This window comes from Hemitrygon akajei, chromosome 15, assembly GCF_048418815.1.
Source record: "Hemitrygon akajei chromosome 15, sHemAka1.3, whole genome shotgun sequence".
Classification (NCBI taxonomy): Eukaryota; Metazoa; Chordata; class Chondrichthyes; order Myliobatiformes; family Dasyatidae; genus Hemitrygon; species Hemitrygon akajei.
This window is the reverse complement of record NC_133138.1, coordinates 65,608,428-65,632,984: the sequence shown is the minus strand read 5'-3', so window position 1 is coordinate 65,632,984 and position 24,557 is coordinate 65,608,428.

Sequence of the window (24,557 nt, the reverse complement as noted above, 5' to 3'; positions counted from 1 at the left end):
AGTTCTAATGAAAGGTCACTGACCTGAAACATTAGCTCTTTTTAACTCTCCACGGACTGTACTAATCGTACACTCCAGCATTTTTATCAGTTTGTTCTTAGTATTCAGGCACATAAATTATTTATGTTCTTTGAATTTTTGTACGGTTGTTTCATTACACGAGCAATGTCTTGTTTGATTCCCACATGGCTACTTTAAAGAAAACCAGCAGCTGGAGAGTAGGAGGACGTGATTCATGGTACTTCAAAAAGCCCTCGACTGAGGCCAGAGACACTTTCATTCGAGGAACACAGTTGAAACAATTTGAAAAACAAACATTGTAATGTAGCTTATACTGAATGGATCACTGATAAGAGGTGGGAATAGAAGAAACCCACATCTCTTTTGATACCTTCATCCTCGACGTGCTGCTAGATTGCATTCAAAGAAGTACTCAAGCCAGCTGCAGCATACTTTCTGCCTTGCGAGCAAATTTCACTGTAAATATTTTGAAACAAACATTGGTGCATGTTCATAGTGAAGCCAGGAAGAATAAACTTCATTCCATGTTAAGAAAGCATTAACATATATAATGTTTTCTCTTTAATTGAAAATGACGACATATATTCAAGTATCATCTGGTTTTCTGGTAATTAACACCAAGCTACTAGAGCTATACTTTTAACTTCACTTGGGACCCTGCTCACACTTCATTAAATTTCTGGAAACATGTCTTCCCATGGTGTGATTGCAAAAATTAGATTTCTTATTGCAGTAAGCCCTAGGTATTCAACTGACTGAGGAGGCTGAGAATTGTGGTGGGAAAAAAAACATCCCTTGATCACTAAGCTGATGCTACCCTTGTTAATAGGCCCATCTGCGCTGTGAACAGTTCATATCCTGCCAACTGAGTCTCGTTGATATTGAATATTCCTTTTCACCCAATATAAGAAATGAACAAAACTACAGGGTGGAGTCAATGTGGTTTTGGTATGAAAGGCATATGGATAAATGGAAAAGAAATTAAAAGAAAAATAATTGTAAATCTAAATGAATAGTAATGTCTTTCAAACATATCAATTTTATTTATTATACAGTAAAGTCTCCTATGTTTGCAATCAAATACTGGCAGTCCTTGAGTTACATAAAAGTTCCAATCCCAAGAACTGCCTGTAAGCTGATTCATAAATCAAAGTACTGAGTACAGGAGTTGGTATGCTATGTTGAAATTGAGTAAGACATTTCTGAGGCCTAATGAGGAGTATTGTGTGCAGTTTTAGACACCTACCTACAGGAATGATATCAATAAGATTGAAAGAGTGCGGAGAAAATTGACAAGGATGTAGCCTGAGCTATAATGAAAGGTTGAATAGGAGAATGAATGGGGATTTGATAGAGGTTTTTCAAAGTTATGAGGGGAATAGATAGGGTAAATGCCGCAAGGCTTTTTCCACTGAAGTTGGATGAAACTAGAACTAGAGGCCATAGTTTAAGGGTGAAAGGTGAAATATTTAAGGGGGAACCTGAGGGAGACTTTTTCACTCTGAGGCTGGTGGGAATGTGAAACAAGCAGCCAGCAGAAGTCATGGTTGTGGGCTCGATTTCAACATTTAAGAGAACTTTGGATAAGTACCAGGAGGAGGGTCATATGGTAGGCTATGTTCCACTTGTGGATCTATGGGACTAGGCACAACTAGATGGGCCAAAGGTCCTTTTTCTGTGATGTAGTGCTCTATGATTATGAAACATTTTGTGTAAATCACTGTCACAGTTCACCTCTAATTTGTAATTTTATATTTTATATTGGTTGCCATAATACACTGCATTTGAGGGAACCATAATATTTTCTTGAAACTGATCCTGGTAATAACAGTTGTACAAGAACTCCAAAGAAATCTGTACTTGGTAGTGGAAGAACAACTGTTTTCATGATCCTTGGTGGATTCTCTAAAAGTACTGGTTTAGCAAGTTCATTCAGAACTTAAGCTTTCTCAGAGTTGTAGGGAATAGACTGTTTAGGATGAAGTTCTCTGAAGGGTCTAATTTAGTTTCTAGGATCAAAACCAATGTGGAGGTGTAGTTGGACTGAGGCAGTTAACGTAAGAAAATAGGAGGAATAGTGGTTCATCTTCTTCAAACCCGACCCATTCAAAATGATCAGGCTGGACTTCACCGAGTACTTATTATTCTACTGTGCCAGTTCGTCAAACACCTCAATTTCCTGATCTTTCAAAAATTTGCCTACTTCCTCTGTAGATGCTGTCATTGACCTTGCCTCCACAACATTATGGGGTAGTGAATTCTAAAGATTCACTACCCCCCACTCCCTGTGAAAGAGATACACCTTAATTCTAAATGACTAGCCCCAAATCTAGTAACCATATTCCATTGTCTAGGTCATCCCACTGGTGGAAACCTCTCAACATAAACTCTCATAGACCCTCTAAGGATCTTGTATTTTTCAGTAAGATTATCCTTCACTTTTCTAAACTCCAAAGGATGCACATTTCATTTCTTTAGCCACTCATGTCAGGATAACCCACTCATTCCAGAAATTAGCACAGTGAATCTCTTTAGCCAGTATACACAGTATTGTGCAAAAGTCCTAGGCACATACATATAACTAGGGGGCCTAAGACTTTTACATAGTATTGTAGTAATTTTATGTACTGCTTCAAAAAAAGCATATTTCATAACATGAGTGATGATAAATTTGATTCTGATACTCCAGTAGCACCATTAAGAAGGCAAGTCATGCAAGCAGCTCTGATGAAAATCTTGAAATATATTCCCGTTTTAGGCTGTTACAGCAGAAATCCATAGCTACAGCCATGGACAATAAAGTAAACAACATTGCTTTAGTTCATTTAAAAAAACCTATTGCTACTCAAAGTTGGTGAAACTCAGACGGCAGTCTCTAGTAGCAGAAGAGATTAAAAGTTTGTTTAAGGAGGAGACGGTTCTGACTTCCACTACTGTCAACTCTGCTGGCAACCGTACAGTCTCGGGAAAGTAAAATTGAAGACCACAGAGCAAGATTGCTATACCAGAGGGACATCAGGGACTGTTGTGTTTTTATTTCACAGAGTCATAGCTATCCCCCGCCATTTTGGACGCAGCGATACAGCTCGCTGGCTTCATGATTCACCATCAATATAGGACTGCTGAGTCTTTCAAAGCCAGAGGAGGTGGAGTATGCTTTATGATTAACTCCTCGTGGTGCACAAATGTGGCGGTTCTAACCCAGTCCTTGTCACATGGCCTGGAACATCTAGCGATCGTGTGTCATCCATTTTATCTGCTGTGGGAATTTTCAGCCATCATCTTGGTAGCAGTGTACATCCCACCTAAGGCCAGTGTCAAGCAGGCTCTAGACGAACTGAGCAATGTAATGAACAGACATAAGACAATGCAATCTGATGCCTTCTCCATCGTTCTGGGGGATTTTAACCAGGCCAGCTTGAGAAAGCCTCTAAATAATTATCACCAATATACAGTATCACTTGTGGAACCAGAGGAGCCAAAACACTAGACCACTACCTTCAAGAACACTTACTGTGCCATCCCACGCCCACACTGTGGAAAGTCGGATCACCTGGCTGTACTTCTGCTCCCTGAGTACAAGCAGAGACTGAAGAACGCAGCACCAGTAGAGAGGACCAAGAAGGTATGCACAAGACAGGTGGAGGAGCACTTACAGGACTGCTTTGAATCGATAGACTGGACAATATTCAGGGATTCATCTTTGTGTCACCGTTGGCACTGACTTCATTAAAACCTGTGTGGATGAGTGTGTGCCTATGAGAACATACCATATGGACCTGAATCAAAAGCTGTGGATGAACCAGGGGATTCCTGGTCTGCTGAGGGCTGGATCTGTGGCATTCAAGTCTGGTGATCCAGGACTATACAAGAAGGTCAGGTACGACTTACGGAGGGCTATCTGAAGAGCAAAAGAACAGGAAGAATAAAACTACAGCCATAAGGATCCCTGCAGCATCCATTGATTCCGTGATCTGTCTTGGACGCTGACATCAGAATGCCTTTCAAGAGGATCACAAGGCAACAGGCCCCGATGGTGTACCTGGCAGGGCTCTGAAAACCTGTGCCAACCAACTAGCAGGTGCGTTCAAAGATACTTTCAATCTCTCATTGCTACAGTCAGAAGTTCCCACCTGCTTCAAAAGGGCAACAATCATACCAGTGCCCAAGAAGAGCAGGGTGAGCTGCCTTAACGACTATCATCTAGTAGCACTCACATTTATGGTGATGTAGTACTTTGAGAGGATGGTTATGGTTAGAATCAACTCCTGCCCAAGTGGACTTGTGCCCGCTGCAATTTGCCTATCGCCACAATAGGTCAACAGTGGATGTGAACTCATTGACTCTTCACGTGGCCTTGGATCACCTGGACAATACTAATAGTTATCTCAGGCTGCAGTTTATTGATTAAAGCTCTGCATTTAACACAAAATTTCCTACAGTTCTGGTCAACTAATTCAAAAACCTTTCCCTCTGCAACTGGATCCTCTAGTTCCTCATCGGAAGTCCATAGTCTGTGTGGATCAGAAATTACATCTCCACCTCACTGACAATCAACATGGTGTATCTCAGGGATGTGTGCTTAGCCCACTGCTCTACTCTGTACACCCAGGACTGCATGGTTAGGCACAGTTCAAAGGCTATCGATAAATTTGCTGATGACACAACTATTGTTGGCAGAATTTCAGATGGTGATGAGAAGGCATACAGGAGTCAGATAGATCAGCTAGTCAAGTGGTGCTGTAGCAACAACCTTGCACTTAATGTCAGTAAGACCAAAGAATTGATTGTAGACTTGAGAAAGGGTAAGATGAGGGAACACACACCAGTCCTCATACAGGGATCAGAAGTGGAAAGGGTGAACAGTTTCAAATTCCTGGATGTAAGATCTCTGAGGATCTACCCTGGGCCTAAAATATTGATGCAGTTACAAAGAAGGTATGACAGTGGCTATATACATACCTTATTAGGAACTTGAGGAGGTTTGGTATCTCATCAAGGACATTTGCAAATTTCTACAGATGTACTGTGGAAAGCATTCTAACGGGCTGTATCACCATTAGTTTTTTGGGGGGGGGTGGGGGTTGGGGTTTTGGAATCGCATGGTGTCAAAATATGTTGCAGAAAGTTGTAAGCTCAGTCAGCTCCATCGTGGGCAGTAGTTTCCCCACGATCTAGGACATCTTCAAGGAGTGATACCTCAAATAGGTAGCATCCATCATTAATGATCCCCATCACCCAGGTTCTCATTGCTGCCAACAGGAAGGAGGTACAGGACCCTGAAGGCACACACTCAATGATTCAGGAACAGCTTCTTCTACTCTGCCATCAGATTTCTGAATGGACTTTGAAACCCTGAGTATGACCTCACTTACTTTTTTCCTCACTTATTGCACTACGTATTTAATTTAGAATTATGATTATGTACTGCAATGCACTGCTGCCACATAACAGCAGATTTCACAAAATTTGCCAGTGATATTAAACCTGATTCTGTTTCTGATTCTGATCATGATGGGTCTCTACTGTGGACTGAAAATGGGAAGTAGGCAAGGAGAGAGAAATCATGGCTGGGAAAAGGGGAAAGAAGAGGGGAGGGAGCGAGTAGAATGAGAGAGACATATGGTAATGATCAAAACCAATTGTTTGGAATCAATGACCTCGCCTGGTGTCTCAGGGCTGGGTTTGTTGCACCCATGCTGCATCCTGCCTCTGGCACTCCTTCTCTACCACCTGTTCCCCACTCCCCTTGTGGCACTCCACCCTCGCCAATCCCAACATTCCTTGCACCCGCCACATTGACATTTACAGTACTGTGCAAAAGTCATAGGTCCCCTAGCTATGTATGTGTGTGTGTGTGTGTGTGTGTGTGTGTGTGTGTGTGTGTGTGTGTGTGTGTGTGTGTGTGTGTGTGTGTGTGTGTGTGTGTGTGTGTGTATACACACACACACACAAACATTCCAAAGACTTTTGTGCAGTACTGTAGCTTCTTAAAAGGCAATTAAATTTATGCACAGTACTCCAGAAGCGGTCTCACCACTATTCTGCATAATTGTAACAAAACTTTACTCTTCCTAAACTCTAATGCTCTTCCAATAAATGCCAATATGCCATTTTTGTCCCAGCTACTTACTGCAAATGCCTGCTATTTTTCTGTGATTCATGCACAAGAATACTTAACTTTCTCTGTACTTCATGCATCTACAACCTTTCTTTATTTAGATAATAGTCTGTCTTTAGATATCTTTTATTGAAGTGCATAACCTCACACTTACATTAAATTCCAGTTGTCAAGTTTGCACCTACTCACACAACCTACTTATATCTTGTGACAGATCTGACTATCCTCATTGGAACGTGCGCCCCCACCTATTTTCATATCAAAGTCACATCTGGACATTTTACATTTTGCTCACTCCTCCAGGTCATTAACATAGACTGTAAATAATTGAGGGCCAAGAAATAATCCTTGGGGACATTCTACTAGTTACTTCATTTCAGAGTGGAATAGACTCATTTATTCTGATTCTCTGCCTTCTATATGGTAACCAATCCTCAATCCATATTATTGACACACTTCCCCTAGTACCAGGATATCTTGTGCAACTACATTTGGTTCCTTAAAGTTGTTATAGCTGGGGGTGGTAATGGGGATAAGCTCCTACTACTTATTACATGCTCACAATGATGTGCACCTCAAAGAGCCTCTGACAACCAAGTCCAGCTCCCGGCCTTCGTGTTTGGCTTAGCTATTAAGCCTTGCGGAACTGTTTCTACTGACAGGAGAATGGGCAAAGGCAGGTTACTGGTGCCTTAAAACCAGTCGCTTCGGGAAGATGGGGCTGGTTAGGCACAGGAGTACATTCAGCCAGAGTCTCATTCCACCGAGATGTAACACTGAGCAGCATAGGAAGTCATTCCTACCTGTGGCCATCAAACTTTACAACTCCTCCCTCGGAGTGTCAGTCACCCTGAGCCAATAGGCTGGTCCTGGACTTATTTCCACTTGGCATGATTAACTTATTATTTAATTGTTTATGGTTTTATATTACTCTATTTCTTCACTATTCTTGGTGCAGCTGTAATGAAACCCAGTTTCCCTCGGGATCAATAAAGTATGTCTGTCTGTCTGTCTGTCTGTCTGTCAGCCGTGGTTGGCAGCTCATCTAGGAGAAGGAAAATTCTGATCTCAAACCTCTGCTGCCTTGCAGCTAAACCCACTCATGGGGGAGGCTTCGGGAGTAAACCCTGAGGGAAAAATCTGGAGCTCGAGTCCCTAAGGCAGTCCTACATTGAGTTCAATGCTGACTGGCAACTCCTGCGATGCTGCTGGTACCAAACTGTATTGGTCCCTATCGTTCATTTAGGTTCATCAGATGCATAGAGAGGGGCAGCTTGCTACATGAGCAACAGCTTGCTCTCCATATCGTACTGCCCAGGCTTGTGTATCTGGACAGCTAGGACGCAAAATCCATGGTCAGCTCTGACCGATGGAGGCCTCAGACATTTAAAAAGGAACCTTCTGAAAATCCAAAAGCACCATGTTCACAGGTTCGGATCTACCAACTTCATTCACTATATCTTCACAGAATTCCAGAAAATTTGAGTTTACCCTCCATGTTAATCGACTCAGTTTGATTACATTAAACTTCTCTGAAGCAGTTGAGTTTTTGGCAATACAAGGAATACTGTGGCAGTATTGACAATCAAATGGCCCAGTATTTTTCTTTAAAAGGTGAGGCATGCAGACTGTAGACATACAAACACTGGATCAGTCAACAGATCAGATTGCTTTTGCATTATAATAGACTTTGGAAAGTCCTTATTTTTTGCTTGATTTCTGTAGATTTATTATATATTTGCTGTGACAAGCAGTTTCCTCTCAGTAACCCACAAATCATTTTCTGGTCATAATTATATGCACATTAAATAATGAAAATGATTGGCATGACCTGGATTTCAAAATGAGGATTATGATAGAGTCAGCTCTAACTCAGTAAATTTCAGGCTGTTAAAGATTTAAGGTATTAAATTGGATTGCTCCTGATATTTTGTGATGTAGAATTACATTGCCTACACTTAATGAAACGCAGGTAATATCTTCCAATAATTTATCCATCTCTAGGTGGCTTCAGCTCAATCTCTCAGTAATGATCTATTCCAAGAGAAAGATGGAGTGAGGCATCCATTTCTGAAGGTAATTGGTTGATGCCCAATCCTTAAAGACAGCTCAAGTACTTCTGCATTAGGTACATCGTGAATCTTATACACCTGGACCTTGAAACCAGCCATGGAATGCATCAAAAATGGGTAGAACTGTAGCAACTACAAAAAGAAATCAAGTAACATCGAACCTGTAAGCAGTTGATGCTACCTTTAAAAACAATGGTGATGATGGGGGAATGAAGGAGCACCAATATGCAGCACTAACCTCAAGTCACTGAAAACACACATTTTCAGTGTGTTTGATCTGTGAGCATAATCTCCAGACTGCTTCTTGTCAGAAGCTTTCAAGAACCATTATGGTGCACCAAGTACACTCATCAGGTATAAAAAGGTGAGAGTCAAGTCCTGGTTTCTAGTATCGTTGTGTTCTAAGCTGATCCCATCAGCTTCCATGATGCTCTATTCTGGAGGACTCCCCTGAATCTGAAAGAGAGTATGAACTTTTGCACTTTACTGAACTCTCAGGTTTTGAAACATGTCCAGTGACTGCTTTGGATTTGAACAAATGCAAGCACAGAAATCCTCATTCAAGTGGATGGGAGGAACTAGCTGCTTGGATGGAGATAAGAGTTTTTCCAACTTATTTTAGTTAGTTCTGAGGGTTTTATCTGATCTTTAGTGACCTTTCCATCATCAAAGTCACCTTCAACAGCCTGTGCCTCAAGAAGGTGTCATCCATGCTAAGGACTCTCACTCCCCAGGACATGCCTTCATGTTGTGACTACCATTAGGGGGGGAGGTACAGGGGCTTGAAGACTTGCACTCGAGGATTCAGGAACAGCTTCTTTCCCTCCATCATCATATTTCTGAATAGTTCAAGAACCCATGAGCACTAGGACATTATTCTTTTTTGGTACTATTTATTTTTGTAATATATAGTAATCGTATTTGCTCATTACTGTTGGTGCAAAACAATAAATTTCACATCATCTAAGTTCAGTGTAATAAATTGGATTCTGAATGTACCTTTTATTGCTGTAAATGAGGGAAGGTTGAGAATCTATTACAAGACAATGATTATAAAAGCCTTCCTCAAATTAAGATAATCAGTGTGAAGTAACATTTATCTCAATAACAATCATATGATTTAACAAAAATTACCCTGTAAACTCCTCATTGATAATAGTTGATTCACAAGTAGTAGAAGTACCACACACTTAAGTTGATGTCCAGGTCTGCTGTTAAAATATTTTTAGCTCATCAACAGAAATTAAGTATTAGTCTGTACATTATTAATTAGAATCAGGTTTAATATTACTGGCATGTATCGTGAAATTTGTTGTCTTTGTGGCAACAGTACATAATAATAGAAGAAGACCTGTGAGTAATAGTAAATATATATATTAAATAGTTAAATTAAATCAGTAGTGCAAAAATAGAAATTAAAAAATAGTGAAGTACAGTTCATGAATTCAATGTCCATTCAGAAATTGGATAGCAGAGGGTAAGAAGCTGTTTATGAATCATTGAGTATGTGCCTTCCAGCTTATGTACCTCCTTCCTGATGGTAGCAATGAGAAATGGTAGGCATGACCTGGGTGCTATGGGTCCTTAATGATGGATGCCACCTTTTTGAGGCACTGCTCCTTGAAGATGTCTTGATACCATGGAGGCTAGTGCCCATGATGGTGCTGATTAACTTTACAACTCTCTGCAGTTTATTTTGATTATGTGCAGTAGCCCAGTTGCATTGTTTTAAATTACAGTCCTGCAATAATTCTACTTGGAATGAGGTGTGTATTAAAATTTAGCAGGATCTTGAAGTGAAATGGTACTGATCTTTCACTTTTATGAAGAATGATGGAAACTTCTGCCATATTGCACTGATATGATGTTGAAAGTGAAATACCATGTATCTTTTATGACATTTTGTAATCATAATTTGCACTAAAGTCTGCATATTTTCATGTCAAAATATCAAACCTGTAAAGAGATTATTTGTGTATTGGGCTTGGATTACTGTTACACTCAAAATGGAGCCAATCTTTTCAATCTGATTTCTTTGCTCATCCTCCATAACACTTCCTTTGGGCCTGCTCTCCTGGTCAGGTTGCAAGAGGTGATAAATATTAAGAATCTCAAGATGAAATAAAATATAATTGCTATATTAATAATTAAAGTACAGTACTAAATTTATGTTTGCATTCCTTTTACCTAGCTGACCAGTAGAAATTACATTTAATGAAAAGTCTCCCAATTCTCTTTCCAAATCTTGGTGCTTTCTTTGTCTTTTTGTTTGTAGTGAACACAACAATGTTTTTTCAAGTCTGTACATTTCTCAACATAGCAACATAAAATGGCGATTTGGCTCATGGAATCTGTGCACCATTCACTGAGATTCTGCCTAAACTGAACTCCATATACTTGCCTTCTCCTGTATGGCATGGTTATTTGAATCAAATAATTCTCAAATTAACAATTGGCAGTTGATACATGTCAATTTCTATTTGCAAAAGATTTCCACATTTCTACCACTCTGTATGTAGAAGAATTTCCTTCATTCATTCTCAAATGACTTCTTGAATTTTCAACTCTCTATTCCTCAATTAACTGAGGTTGGTTTCTCTCAATTTCTCCTATCATTTCCTCATAAAATCTTGAAAACCAGACAACTCTCTGTTGGATTCTTTATATTGTGGGGAATGTGGCCTAGATTCTGCAATCTCACCTCAACATTTAATTCTTGCAGAATTTAGCATTCTGGTAAAGTAAAGTTGCCACCTTTCCAAGGCCCATGTGATCTTCCTTGTGTACTGCTAGCTGGTGTTCTAACCAGAGCTTTGCATAACTACAGATTTACTTCTAACTTGTGCATTAGTTCTCTAGATATAAGGATTGGCAACCCTTTAATGTTTTATTAATTATTTTCTTCTCCTGTTCATGACTGATTAATGCTTTTCTAAATTACTTTGTATTGCCACTGGTTCCAGGTGTTCACTCTTCTCAATGTTCTTTGGTCCAAAATAAATGACCTCATATTTGGGTTTTGCAAAATTTTATTGACCATGCTTTGTCCCCATTCCCTTAAGAAATTTATATCTACAACGCTTAGCATTGTTTTCCTTGCATCATCAATAAGTTTTCCTATCCATTCAGAAATTATTTCTAAATATTGAGAAGAGTTGTGGTCACAGCACATATTGTTATGGGAGAATGCTAGTCACATTCTTAGCATCTGACCACTTGGCCTTTTCCCCTGTTCTCTGCCGTTTTCCTGCTCAGGCCAACTGTACTTCCATGAGATTCTCTGAAATGTCTATAATGACAAACTTTAGCAAATACCTTTTAGAAGTTCACAAATGCAATGCACCTTTTACGCATGTTGTTATGCATCTACACTGCAGCTTTTCCCTGAATTCCGTTTCATTTCTAAATTGCCTTATTCAAACCTGCACAAAGTACTTCTGACGAATGAATCAATGTCTGAACCAGACAACGTATCAGCTTTTTGTTTTTATTCAATTTTTCTGAGCATAAGCTGTACAAACCCATTCGTCCTTATCACAGATTGTTTCATCTTTTAAAATCTATCCTTCTGCATGCCATATTCTCTTTTTATTCTTTGATGAGTTTGCAATTAAAGGGCATATTTTTCGTTTATCGCCAGTTGACAACCACTTTATTAAATTGTGTTGGCCATACCATTAAACGCTTGAAAACATGAAGCATCATTCATTTATAAAAATAAAGACTGGGCAAAAATATGACATATATTATCTCTTTTTCATATGAAATAGAAATGGCAATATGTCAGGGATTTGAAACCAGCTTTGTCTCATACCTGTAGATCTGAGTACTTCAAAGACTTCTTAAATTGAAACACAGTACTGTTTTCTTTTTATTCAGTTTAAAGGCACCTTCTCAGTAATTCTTATCTTTTAAACCTGTTTAATCTGTATTTCTGCAGTCAGGAGCTTGCAAGCATGCTTCCAGACAAAATGTATTACTCACCTTATTTTTCTTATCAGAAGCACTTAAGCCAATGATATTGAAGTTCCTAGCTGAAAAAAGGAGTGCAAGATTTCCCCAGAATGGCTAGAGAAATCTAAATTCAGTTAATTAGATACAATAAATAGAGGCTGAGAGTGATAGAGCTCTACAGCACAGAAAGAGGCCATTTGGCCCATCTAGTCGTACTGTTATTCTGCCTACGCCAATTGACCTGCACCTGGACCATAGCCTTCCATACCCTTCCCATCCATGTACTTATCCAAATTTCTCCTAAATGTTGAATTCAAACCAGCATCCACTACTTCCACTGGCAGCTCACATAGCACTCACATCACCCTCTAAGTGAGGAAGTTTCCTCTCGGGTTTCCCATAAATATTTCACCTTTCAGCCTTAACCTACGACTTCTAGGTCAGGTCAAGGCCTTGCCTTGCTACTGGTACCACGTAGCCCAGTACTACCTGTCTCGGGTCGGGTTGTCAGCGACTCTACTGGCACAACCCCCTGGTGCACTTCGGTTAACCAGGGAGGAGGGTGTGTAGGCACCCAGCAGGACTAAAAACAAAACCTGTCAAAGGATGGATGAACTCCTTGTGAGTCAACGGCCACCTGCTGTCTGTGTGAGGAGTGGCACACCACACAGTCTTTCGTTTCGTGCCTTGTAAGGCATGAAATTTTTTGCCCAACGCCGCCCACACAGGACTGAGTCGACGTAGTAATAGTCTAGTTCTAGTCTTACCAACACCAGTGGAAAAAGCCTGCTTGTATTTACTCTATTTATACTTAAAATTTTGTATACCTCTATCAAATCTCCATTCATTCTCATACACTCCAGGAAATAAACTCCTAATCTACGCAATATTTTCAATTTACTCAGGCCATATATTCTCAGAAATTCTGTACAGTAGTCCTCAATTCTCAGAAATTCTGAGAAAATCTGTACTCTTTTAATCTTATTGACATCCCTCCTGTATGTAGGCAACCAGAACTACACTCTATACTCTAAATTTGGCTTCACTACTGTCTTACAAAACTTTAACATAACATCACAACTCCTATACTAAATATTCTGATTTATGAAAGCCAATGTGCCAAAAGATGTCTTTACAACCCTTTGTGGCACCACTTGCAAGGAATTAGGGATCTGTATACCTAGATCTCTTTGTTCTGCTTCTCTGATCCCTTTGTCTGAAATCTGCAATAGACAGCTTGTAATAAAAATGACAACCATGAATGAACCAATTTGTTCACTCATGTCATTTGAAAGAGGATCTGTCGCCTTTACCCAGTCTGTTCTATGGATGACTTCAGACCCAGAGTGATATGGTGGTCTTGCCTTTTAACTGTCCACTGAAATAACCTGGTAAGCCATTGAATTAAATCAACCGCCTCTGGTAAATAATAAGATTAAAACTTAAACCTGGGTACAACCTAATCACATCAATCCAACCAGTCCTGAAAACTGCTCCTCAGTGATATCTGCACTGGCAATGTCAGAACCCAAGTGTGGAGGACTCCAATGTAGAGCTGCAACCAAAGTTCATTTATGAGTATTCCAACAGAACATTGGTGATGTGGCTGAGCGAAACTGCGAGACGTAACATTCTCAAAACTAGGACATTGCGATTCGGGCTAATCGGCATCCGCTTAAGTAATACAAGTAACACAGAATTTCTGAGCCTATCAAAATAAACTTAACAAACTTAAACAGAAATCACCAGGAGACCTTGTACAAAGAGTGAGTCGCTCAAGGAAAAACAATTAGCAGTGGTCATTAAATGACAATTATTCAATTCAGGTGCTCTGAAAATCTCAGAGCCCAATGCTCTCTGGGTCCCTGCACATAGAAACTGGAATTCACCACTTTTGGTGACAAACATTTCCTGCTGAATGACCATTCCTGCTTCCACAAGACCACAAAAACATAAGACATAGTAGCAGAGTTAGATCATTCAGCCCATCGAGTCTGTTCCACCATTCCATCGTGGCTGATTTATTATCCATTTCAATCACATTCTCCTTGCTTCTCCTGTAATGTTTTGACATCCTTCCTATCAAGAACCTATCAACCTCTGCTTTAAATATGCCCTATGACTTGGCTTCCATAGCTATCTGTGGCAATGAGTTTCACAGATTCACCACCCTTTGGGTAAAGAAATTCATCCTGTAAAGTGACATCCTTGTATTCTGAGGCTGTGTCCTCTGGTCCTAGACTCCTCCACTATAGGAAACATTTTCTCCACATTCACTCGTTCTAGGCCTTTCAATAGGTTTTAATGAAATCCCCTCTCGTTCTTGTAATCTCCAGTGATTCCAGGCTCAGATCCATCAAACACTTCTCATACATTTCCCTCAAAAATGTGTGTATTCAAATAGGATATGGGAAGCATGGGGAGCTTTGTGCTGAATGCTGCACTGACGTCAGAGAGGTGAGTCTGTGCTTCGAGAACTCTCTCCATGACTATGCTGTGGAAGTGGCAGTGAGAGAAACTGCCAAGGACAGGTCCTTCAGTACCTCCAATGTCTGATTGCCCCACCTGGCCCCAAGACACGGTGAGCTCTGGGCCACAAATGGTTAAAAACTGAAGGGCGCTTAATTGAATTTCTAAAATAATATTGGGGACTGGAAAGTAAGTATAGGAGATGTTGTGTGTGGGATATTGTTGAGACGCTTTAATTGCTGAATTCTATGCTCCTTTCCTGTCTTCCCTGGGAATTAATAACAATGGTTTGTCCCTGAAGAACTAATTTCTGCACTTTGTGACTTTATTCACTGCAGGGCTGTCTGATGCTGGGTAAGTATCAGCTGATTATTGATGGAAGAATGGGGCCAAATTCCCTGTGCTCATCAATCAATGTGCAAAATGAGCAAACACATTCAAAACAACAGTGCGCAAGCTGTGCATATCAATTATGTGCAAATGGATTCAGTTTCTGGGCATCAGAGGCAAGTGCCAAAAAACTGGAGTGATCCCAAGCACAAGACCAGTTTCAGTCTGTTGCAATCATCCCTGCATCCCAGACTCCTCTATCGCTGCTCCTGCTGTTCCAAAGTCTGGAGAATCAGATCAGAAATGACAAGAGATCATGCCAAACACAGACCAGAAAACCCCAGCCGGTTAAAACCTCATGCTTTTTCAGCTATAAATCTGTAATATGCAATGCTGACCAGCAATTGGAAGAAGCAGTTATGCAATTCGACTACCAAATGAGAAAGGATGTAGCTGGGAGACTGAACCTGCAGCAACTGATGTGAAAACCGAGAGAGCAATGTGTTTTCTGTTATCCTTTCTAGTGTAGGCTCAGTTCTCCATAATAGTGTTGATAGAACGACCGGAGGTTTGCCTTTCCTCAGACCCATACTCTATTGAATTGCATGGCACTGATAGCATGATAAATGTGAGAGATTCAGAAACATCAAAACTGGGTCATCAGTAGAATTACAGTGAAATTCTAATGATCCAGGACACTCAGTAATTTGGTGATGTTGATTGGACTATTTTCTGGATGTTTGCTTCTTATTCATTCATGTGCTATCACACTTTTAAATAGGTTTTTAAAAATGCTACACAGTATTTTAACCAATTCTCCAATGAGTGTAAGTTTTAAAGGGGGAACCAGGGCCCCATTGAGACTCAGGCGAGTGCGGATCCCCACGACTCGAGTGTCCATGGAGACTGGTGAATCTCAAAGGAGAACTGCCAGGTAAGGCAGATTCCAAACCATTGGGATTTCTGGATGCTTGGGTAATGGAGTTTGACTACCATCTGTTACCTCACAAACCAGCATGTCCATTGTGTACTATCAGCACCAAATCAGACACTGCGTCTATATCGAGCCATCTTACAAATGCAATTTCCCAGTTTCAGTTTCTTGATGGGATTTTCCAGATTACATGTTGAACTCGCATCCATAAAGCAGTCTGACAGGAGGATGCGTTAATATGCATGCTGCATTATTTTAATAATAATAGTCAAAGAGCCCTGACTGTTGTGATAGAGTTCAGATGGAGTTAGTGTGTAAGAAGCCCAGACTATAAACTTTTATATAATCTTCAGAGCCAAGGTCGGCAGGCATTCTCCCCAGGACACTGCAGATGACAGAGGCCTCTGCACTCTCAGCTTTTCCAGTGGACAGCAGGTTATCAGAATTAGATCCTGACCTCTGGTGCGTGGAGTTCTTGTTTTCTCAGTATGACCTCCAAAGATGTGGGCAGTTGCTTTCTCAAGACATTCTGTAGATGCTAGAAATCTTGAGCAACACATGCAAAATGCTGGAGGAACTCAGTAAGTCTGGCAGAGTCTATGAAGGTGAATAAACAGTCAATGTTTCAGGCAGAGACTCAGTGTTAACCTATGGCATGCTTGCATTTATTAGTCAAGTAATTGAGTTCTTATAGGGTTCCCCAAACTAAACAATCTCTCAATGCATCATTAAGCCTATCATTGAACTGGCAATGTTCAGCCAATCTCTTCTCTTCAGTCACATGTGCTAATATAGACTCCCCTTCTTTTGTATTCTGCAATAAACAACTGTTTCAGTTCTAAATGTTCCTGTATTACTTTCATGATATCAGCAAAGCTCATTATGGCTGGTTTGGTTGAAGCAGTTAAACTTTGAGCAAACTGTATGTCTTTAAATTGAATGTACTCAACTAAATTGATACTCATTTCTCATTGGCTATTTCATTTGCTTCAAAGTGCTGTTGAATTAGCTCAGTATACTTAAACCAGTTACCTGTTGAGCAAGTGAATGCATCTATCTTTCCAATATAGCCAGCCATTTCTGCTCTTTTTAAATTTATGGTTGTTATCACCCGGTGCTCACCGTGAGTTCTTCCATTTTCTGCCTTTTTTAAAACACGATCTTGTCTTCCCTTCTGAAGAACATGTGTTGTGCTGATGTTTTTAAAAATGACTATTTTGCTGTGCTTCAACAGATTGGTAGCTGTCTCAGGTTCATTGTAGAAGCACCTCATTGCCACTGTTACGTTTTGTAACCTCAAAACATTAATTAGAAGAAAAATAAGGAGCCAAGAGATGCGAGTTATAGTTTATTCTTCATTTTAAGCGAGGCGCTCACCTATCACAAGGTAGCATCATGGCATATGATTTTCACGTATTTTTGCATATAGCTTGCAATTAACTTTATAAAAAAGGTCAATCAAAAGCATATTTACAATATTATTCAAATCTTAGATACACAACAGTTAGCAGTTTAGCATGTTTTCATTGCTTCTTTGTTTTTTATTTATTGTTTTTATATATAGACGGGATGTTGTGGGATGGGGTCTCAGCAGGACATGACCTGAGGATGATACATCACTGGAGCCATGCCTTGGCTCACCACCCAGCTCCAAGTATGAAAGGGTAGCTCATTTGGCCTTCTGCATCTGGTCCAAACAAACATGGGTGGCCAGAACCCGTCAGCAATGTGACATGGCCAGAACCAATCTGATTTAGCCCATTCAAGACTCAAAGATTCAAGATCTGACTCATAAGAGTCATGATTAAAAAACAAGTCATTAGTGCGTGAAAAATGTTTAGGTTATGGTAGGCTTGTGAATGTGAACTTCACAAATTCAATTATTGATTACGCAGCTATGTAAAAATACCACAAAGATAGTGGTTCTGACTTTAAATCAATTTTTCTATTGCTTTGCCGAATCATCTGTACAATAATATTTGACAGTAAAGAGTTACTGGGGGTAGACAAGAGTACAGAGCTATTGAATGGACACTGCTGTCAAATAGCATATATTCTGTGGTGAAAATGCAATAAATTTAGCATAACAGTTGATCAGGACAGGTATGTGTGTGGACAGACAAAAAGAGATTAAGCTCCTGTCCATGATCTTTCATCAAAACCCAAACAAAGTTTGAATGAAAAGCCATCCAAATCATGAGGTAATATCTCTTAGTCTGTTAGTGATACAAAGTTGAGTAGCAGGGTGAAGAGTGAGAAGGAAGCAGAGGGACTCCAAAAGTGCAAACATAAGAGATTCTGCAGATGCTGGAAATCCAAAGCAACACACACAAAATGCTGGAGAAATTCAGCAGGACAGGCAGCATCTATGGAGAGAAATAAACTGTCAATGAATTAAGCCAAGACCCTTCATCAGGACTGGAAAGCAAGGAGGAAGAAGCCAGAATATTATATATGTATTATATCTTGTTCTGTCTTCTTCCCTCTTCCTTTCCAGTTCTGATGGAGGGTCCCGGTCTGAAATCTCAACTGCCTATTCCTCTCCATAGATGCTGCCTGGCCTGCTGAGTTCCTCCAGCATTTTGTGCATGAAACAGGAAAAGTGAATGGGTGATGGCATGATAGATGGAATACAATAATGAAAAAATATAAATTCATCTGTTGTAGTGGAAGAAATAGAAAAGTAGAATATTAATGAAGTGAGAGATTAAAAATGCTAATATACTTGTACATAAATCACTCTAAGTTAATGAGTATAGCAAGCAATTGGCACCAGTAATTAATTAAGCAACTGTAAGATGACCTTTATTGCAAGAGGATTTGAGTAAAAGAATCAGGAATCACCAAGGGCGCTGGTGAAAATTGCATGTGGAATATTTTACACGTTAAGTCTCTGCATAATAGAGAATATACTTGTGATTGAAGAATGCAATGAAGGGTTATCAGATTGATTTTTGGGACATCATACATGTATGAAGAAGGGTTCAGCAGTTCAGTATATTTTAAGAGCATAGAAGAATGAGCAATTATTTCACTGAATTAAGTGGAGTCCTAGTAGATGAGTATATTCAAGATAGGGGTTGATAGATCTTTGATATTAAGGGAATCAAGAGGCATGGGTCAGTGCAAGAACGTAGTGGTGATATTAGCCATAACCTTAGCCAGGGATGGAGCAGGCACAGAGAGTGGGTGGGAAGTTGATGAGGGCATGATCTATTTCAGTGAATGAAACATTTACACTGATCTGTACCAAGACAAGTATCTCATAATTATTTAGATAGCTTGTCAACCAGGGAATAATTAATGACTGAAAATATAGAAACGAAGAGGCTGGATTGAAAGCGAATTGAGTAAGTGCGATAGATTGTCATGGTACAGTTAACCTTCTGGGTAAACGTTAATGGTTAAAGTGGCAGCTTATTCAACCCTTATTGAAGTGGAGACAAGAAAAAAGGATCTGTAGAGATCGCTGCTGGAACTATGCAGAGTGCAGTACACTACACATTGACTGAAGAAAACACTCGAAGATCTCGCCTTTTTGGGTTTTCCTTTTTCCCTTCTCTAGGTATCACATAGAAACAGGTATCTCTAGGTGTTAGCTAGACCTCTTTCATAAACAGAACCATCATTTTGCTAGAGTTACTGCCAAGTCTTTCTTTAAATGGAGGACTTCAATTTCCCTAGATGGAGTATTTTGTAAAGAAATATCAGATTCAGATCGAGAGAAAATATGCATATCCCTTATGCGGATTAATTAATTAATACTAATGATGAATATAAACAGGTCATAGACAGGATGAATTCTGTTATGATATATTACATCAAATATTTCAAAAAAAGATTGCAAAAATACTTGCATCTTTGTTCCTTTTGAGTTTAGGATGCTGGAGCCAGTAACGTATTTTTTGAATTGCAACTATAATCCTATGACAAGATAAAAATGAATACCAGTGAATTATGATGCTGTAACTTTTCTATTTCAACAGCTCCTGCATTATGCTTTACCCATAGCTATACTTACTTTAGGGGACGGGCGAGTCCTGAGCTGGACATTCTGCTCACCTAAGTTAAGGTGAAATGTCTTCCATAGCTTCTCCTGTCTAGGTGTAGTGATCGCTGCAGGACCACTGTTTGGCTTACCATGCAGGAAGTCACTCACATATGGCCCCTCCTATACCACCGTGCCCACAGCGATTCCATCTTATGGCATCCCTGTTCTTACTGAGTTTGCTATGTCATGGTGTGAACGAGTGTCCAGCGCACAACTGGGCAGGCAGGCTGGGCTCATCAGCCTTGGTTGGCAGCCTGCCTGGGAGCAGGACAACTCTGATTCCAATCCCGGGTAGATTGGACTCGTTAGCCTTGCTAGGCAGTCTGTCTAGGAAAAGGACAAGTTTGATACTGAATCTACAACCTGTGACTGTGGTCACCGCAATCATCGCAGCACACTGGAGCATTGTGGAATGTCCCCCGGCCTATAGAGTGGAGTCGGTCCCTGTGCACTGATCCTCACCATAAACCGACACAGCACAGATGAGAAGAAGAGTCCTACAGCAATGGAATTTTCCCTCCTGATCTTTGCAAGCAAAGAACCAGCCACCATCATCATTGCTTACTTTAAAAATAGAGATTAGAATTATGAAATAGTTACAGCTTCATTATATGCTGTTTTGAATTTGTTTAGAAACATAGAAAACCTACAGCACAATACAGGCCCTTCGGCCCACAAAGATGTGCCGAAATGTCCCTACCTTAGGAATTACTAGGCTTACCCATAGCCCTCTATTTTTTTAAAGCACAATGTACCTATCCAAAAGTCTCTTAAAAGACCCTATCGTGTGAGGGCCTGTGGCTGCAAAATTCCTTATGCACATGCATTCTGTGGAAGAGAATGAGTATTATAGTTAAGCACACAAAGGCATTCCTCCAGTGGCTCTGTCAGTGCAGAGGAGTGTAGAGACAGTCAGGTGGGTCACAGGTTGTTGATTTGTCACAATGGAGAGATACCAAGATGATGGAGAGGCATAAATGGGCTACAATCAGCTTTTGGGGAGGACAGATTCACATTCAGATGGGGGTGGGAGTGCTGAAGATCAGAATGTAGCAAAGATGTTGGAAAAGGGTTCACTGAGATTTTGACTGGCTGGGTGTGATATAGGCAAGTGATGAAACCTGGGAGAAAACTATAATGAAGGATTGCCTTAGCTTCAGTAGTACCTAGCTAGAAATGGTTCCAATTGCTGGATTCCTTGGGCTAGGTATTGTTTATGAAGAACAGCTTTAAGTCCCTCTTGAGTAAATTCTACATTTGTGGACAAGTTGGCAACTGAATTTCCTGAGAGTGATCTTGAGCATCTGAAGCATATGGCTGATGTTGTGACTGTGATCAAAGTTACTTAACTGTGCTAACCTTTGGGTTACATGATTCACATACATTGCCACATCTCCTGTCCCTGTTTGAGGCTGCTGTCTCTCTTTGAGCCTTGTCATTTGCCTGGGGATCATGCTTGTTTGTTGTCCCTGTCTTGTCCATGCTATTTCTCCCTTTCTTGAGTCTATAATAAAATCCGCCTTACTTGAAGGCTCTATCTGCAGGACAGTACCCTCATTGTTTGGGTATATCAAAATATCTGCAGGAAGCTGCACTCCCTCAAGTTCAAGTCCCTGGGGCCTACTTCTCTCTGCCCTCATTGTTTCCATATAACAATCACAGCACGGAAACAGGCCATCTCGGCCCTCCTAGTCTGTGCCAAACTCTTAATCTCACCTAGTCCCACCTACCCGCACTCAGCCCATAACCCTCCACTCCTTTTCTGTCCATATACCTATCCAATTTTACCTTAAATGACACAACTGAACTGGCCTCTACTACTTCTACAGGAAGCTCATTCCACACAGCTATCACTCCCTGAGTAAAGAAATACCCCCTCGTGGTTCCCTTAAACTTTTGCCCCCTAACTCTCAAATCATGTCCTCTCGTTTGAATCTCCCCTACTCTCAATGGAAACAGCCTATTCACGTCAACTCTATCTATCCCTCTCAAAATTTTAAATACCTTGATCAAATCCCCCCTCAACCTTCTACGCTCCAATGAATAGAGACCTAACTTGTTCAACCTTTCTCTGTAACTTAAGTGCTGAAACCCAGGTACCATCCTAGTAAATCGTCTCTGCACTCTCTCTAATTTATTGATATCTTTCCTATAATTCGGTGACCAGAACTGCACACAATATTCCAAATTTGGCCTTACCAATGCCTTGTACAATTTTAACATTACATCCCAACTTCTGTACTCAATGCTTTGATTTATAAAGGCCAGTGTTCCAAAAGCCTTCTTCACCACCCTATCTACATGAGACTCCACCTTCAGGGAACTATGCACCCCTTACACTGGGAATGTAAATTGCCTCTCCAGATGTCAGCAAGGGTAGATCAGTTATCAAGACAAATGACTCTGTCTCCACAAATATTTCACATTGCTGACCCCCTAATAAATCTTTTACGTACATCAGTGGGTGACCAGTACTTATAATGGAAGCTGTCTCCAGCTGCTTGTCTGACCTGGATGCTGACCTCATCAACTCTATAATCTTGAAGGCAGTCAAATCGGTCAGAGAGGGCACCGCTATGATTTCTACCTGCTTTAGTGAGTGATTCTTACACCTTCTTCCCTTTCTAGGACATTGCCTCCAACAATGGCCTGAGGGTCCACAGCCACAACATACCATCTCCTTTCTATACCTGGCAGTTCCTTGCTAGATGCCCCGGTTACTGGTACACAAAGCAAGTCCTCCGTGTCTTCACAGCAGCTACGTTCATTACAGATGCTTCACAACTTCCCTTTCCCCTCCTCTAGTCTATCTCAGCAGTCCATGATACTTTCTCTAGGTAGGCCGATCCCACTGCATTTCCCAAATCTAGAACTTTGTGTTGGGCTGAGCTTAAGCCTTCCTTTGGCATTTTCAAGAAGACTGGATCATCCCTCTCTGGATTGTCCAACCCTGAGTATTCAGCATGTGCTCAGTATTTGTGCTTTGCATAATTCATTGGCTCTCTAAACCACTCACATTATCACTCCTCAGTTACTTTCACCACCCCACCCCCCCCAGTCACTGCCTTACTTCCCCTTTAAAGAAGCGATACCTCTCTTCATCACTGGCATTCCCAGTAGTTGCCCATGTAGCATCACACACTCCCTGGGCCATGCAATCCCACATATTCCTTGGGCATTTCACTTTTATCTGAAACATGTATATCTTTTAGCTGCATCTGGTGAATTTCAATCAGTTCCTTAAGCTTACATTAGAATTTCTACAAGTAATCTGAAGTGAGGGCAGCTCAGACAAGATACTTTACTTCTCCCTGGGGGTGAATGGTAGCCATCAGGGTCAAGGGCTGGCTTGGATCATCATGGTCCTTGACCTGATGTTGTCTGAATTCAATTGGTGCCATCACGACCACCAGGGTATAACCTCCTCTTAAATATTTCCACCATCATTCTCGTATTAGGCAAACTATAGGGGATGGATCAAACTTAAACAGTTCATATTTAAAACCACAGAGTATGAACTCTTCAAGCTTCCACTTCAGTGCTGCTGAATTCTTCACGCCTGTTGAATTCCTTTTCATATAAAGCATTTATTACCAAGGTTTCAAACTTATTCTAAAGACAAACTCACTCATTTATGCCACTATGCAATTCCCCTGAGTATACATGCACCCCTCTGATATACTGAAAGGTCAGTAACCACCTTTCACAACTGGTGGCCTTGTTTCACTGAGCTACAGTATGTAAAATTGTCCCATAGCTGGTCCCTTACACAAACACTCATGCACACACATGCACTACACTTCTATATCTACCATTTCAGCTCTCTGCCATATTCTTTGATACTTCAAGATCCCATAGTAATTGACCTGAACAGATCTAAGTGTGGGGTGCTACTCTTAAAAATACTCATTCCCTTAGACTGTCTAAGTTGCTGGCCACACAGTGAGTCACAAAAGTATCCCGGATGAGCCCTCAAATGTTGTGATCATGAACAAAGTCAAGGGACAGGCACTGAAGTTGGTGGTATAGAAGTTTTTGTTTGTCACAACGATCAAGCATTCTTCCGGAGCCACTCTCGGTAGAGGCTCACAAACTCAAAGTACATCAAATTTACACTTTGGATACTGTTAGGAGAATGATCTTGCAGAGGAAAGTCACAGTGGTCAGGTTTCTGGCACTGAGTCTGCCTCTGCGACTCAGAAGGGAAAAGGGGAGAAGAGGTGTGCTTCGGTGGTAGGTATTCTTTAGCTAGAGAAACAGAAAGGATATTCTATGGACCAGAACGAGATTCCTGGATGGTATGTTGCCTTCCGGGTGCCAGGGTCCAGGATATCTCAGATCAAGTCCTTACTCTTGTTAATTTGGAGGATGAACAACCAGAGGTCTTGGTCCATGTAGGTACCAATGACATAGATAGAATGAGTGCAAGGTTCTGAAAGGGGAGTTCAGGAGTTAGGTGCAAAGATAAAGGGCGGGACCTCCAGGGTCAGGATCTCAGGATTGCTACCTGTGAAACCTGTTAGTGAGGCCAGAAATAGGAAGACTGTACAGTTTAACATGTGGAATTTCTGGAAGCATTTTGGAAGGCACTGGATATATACATCC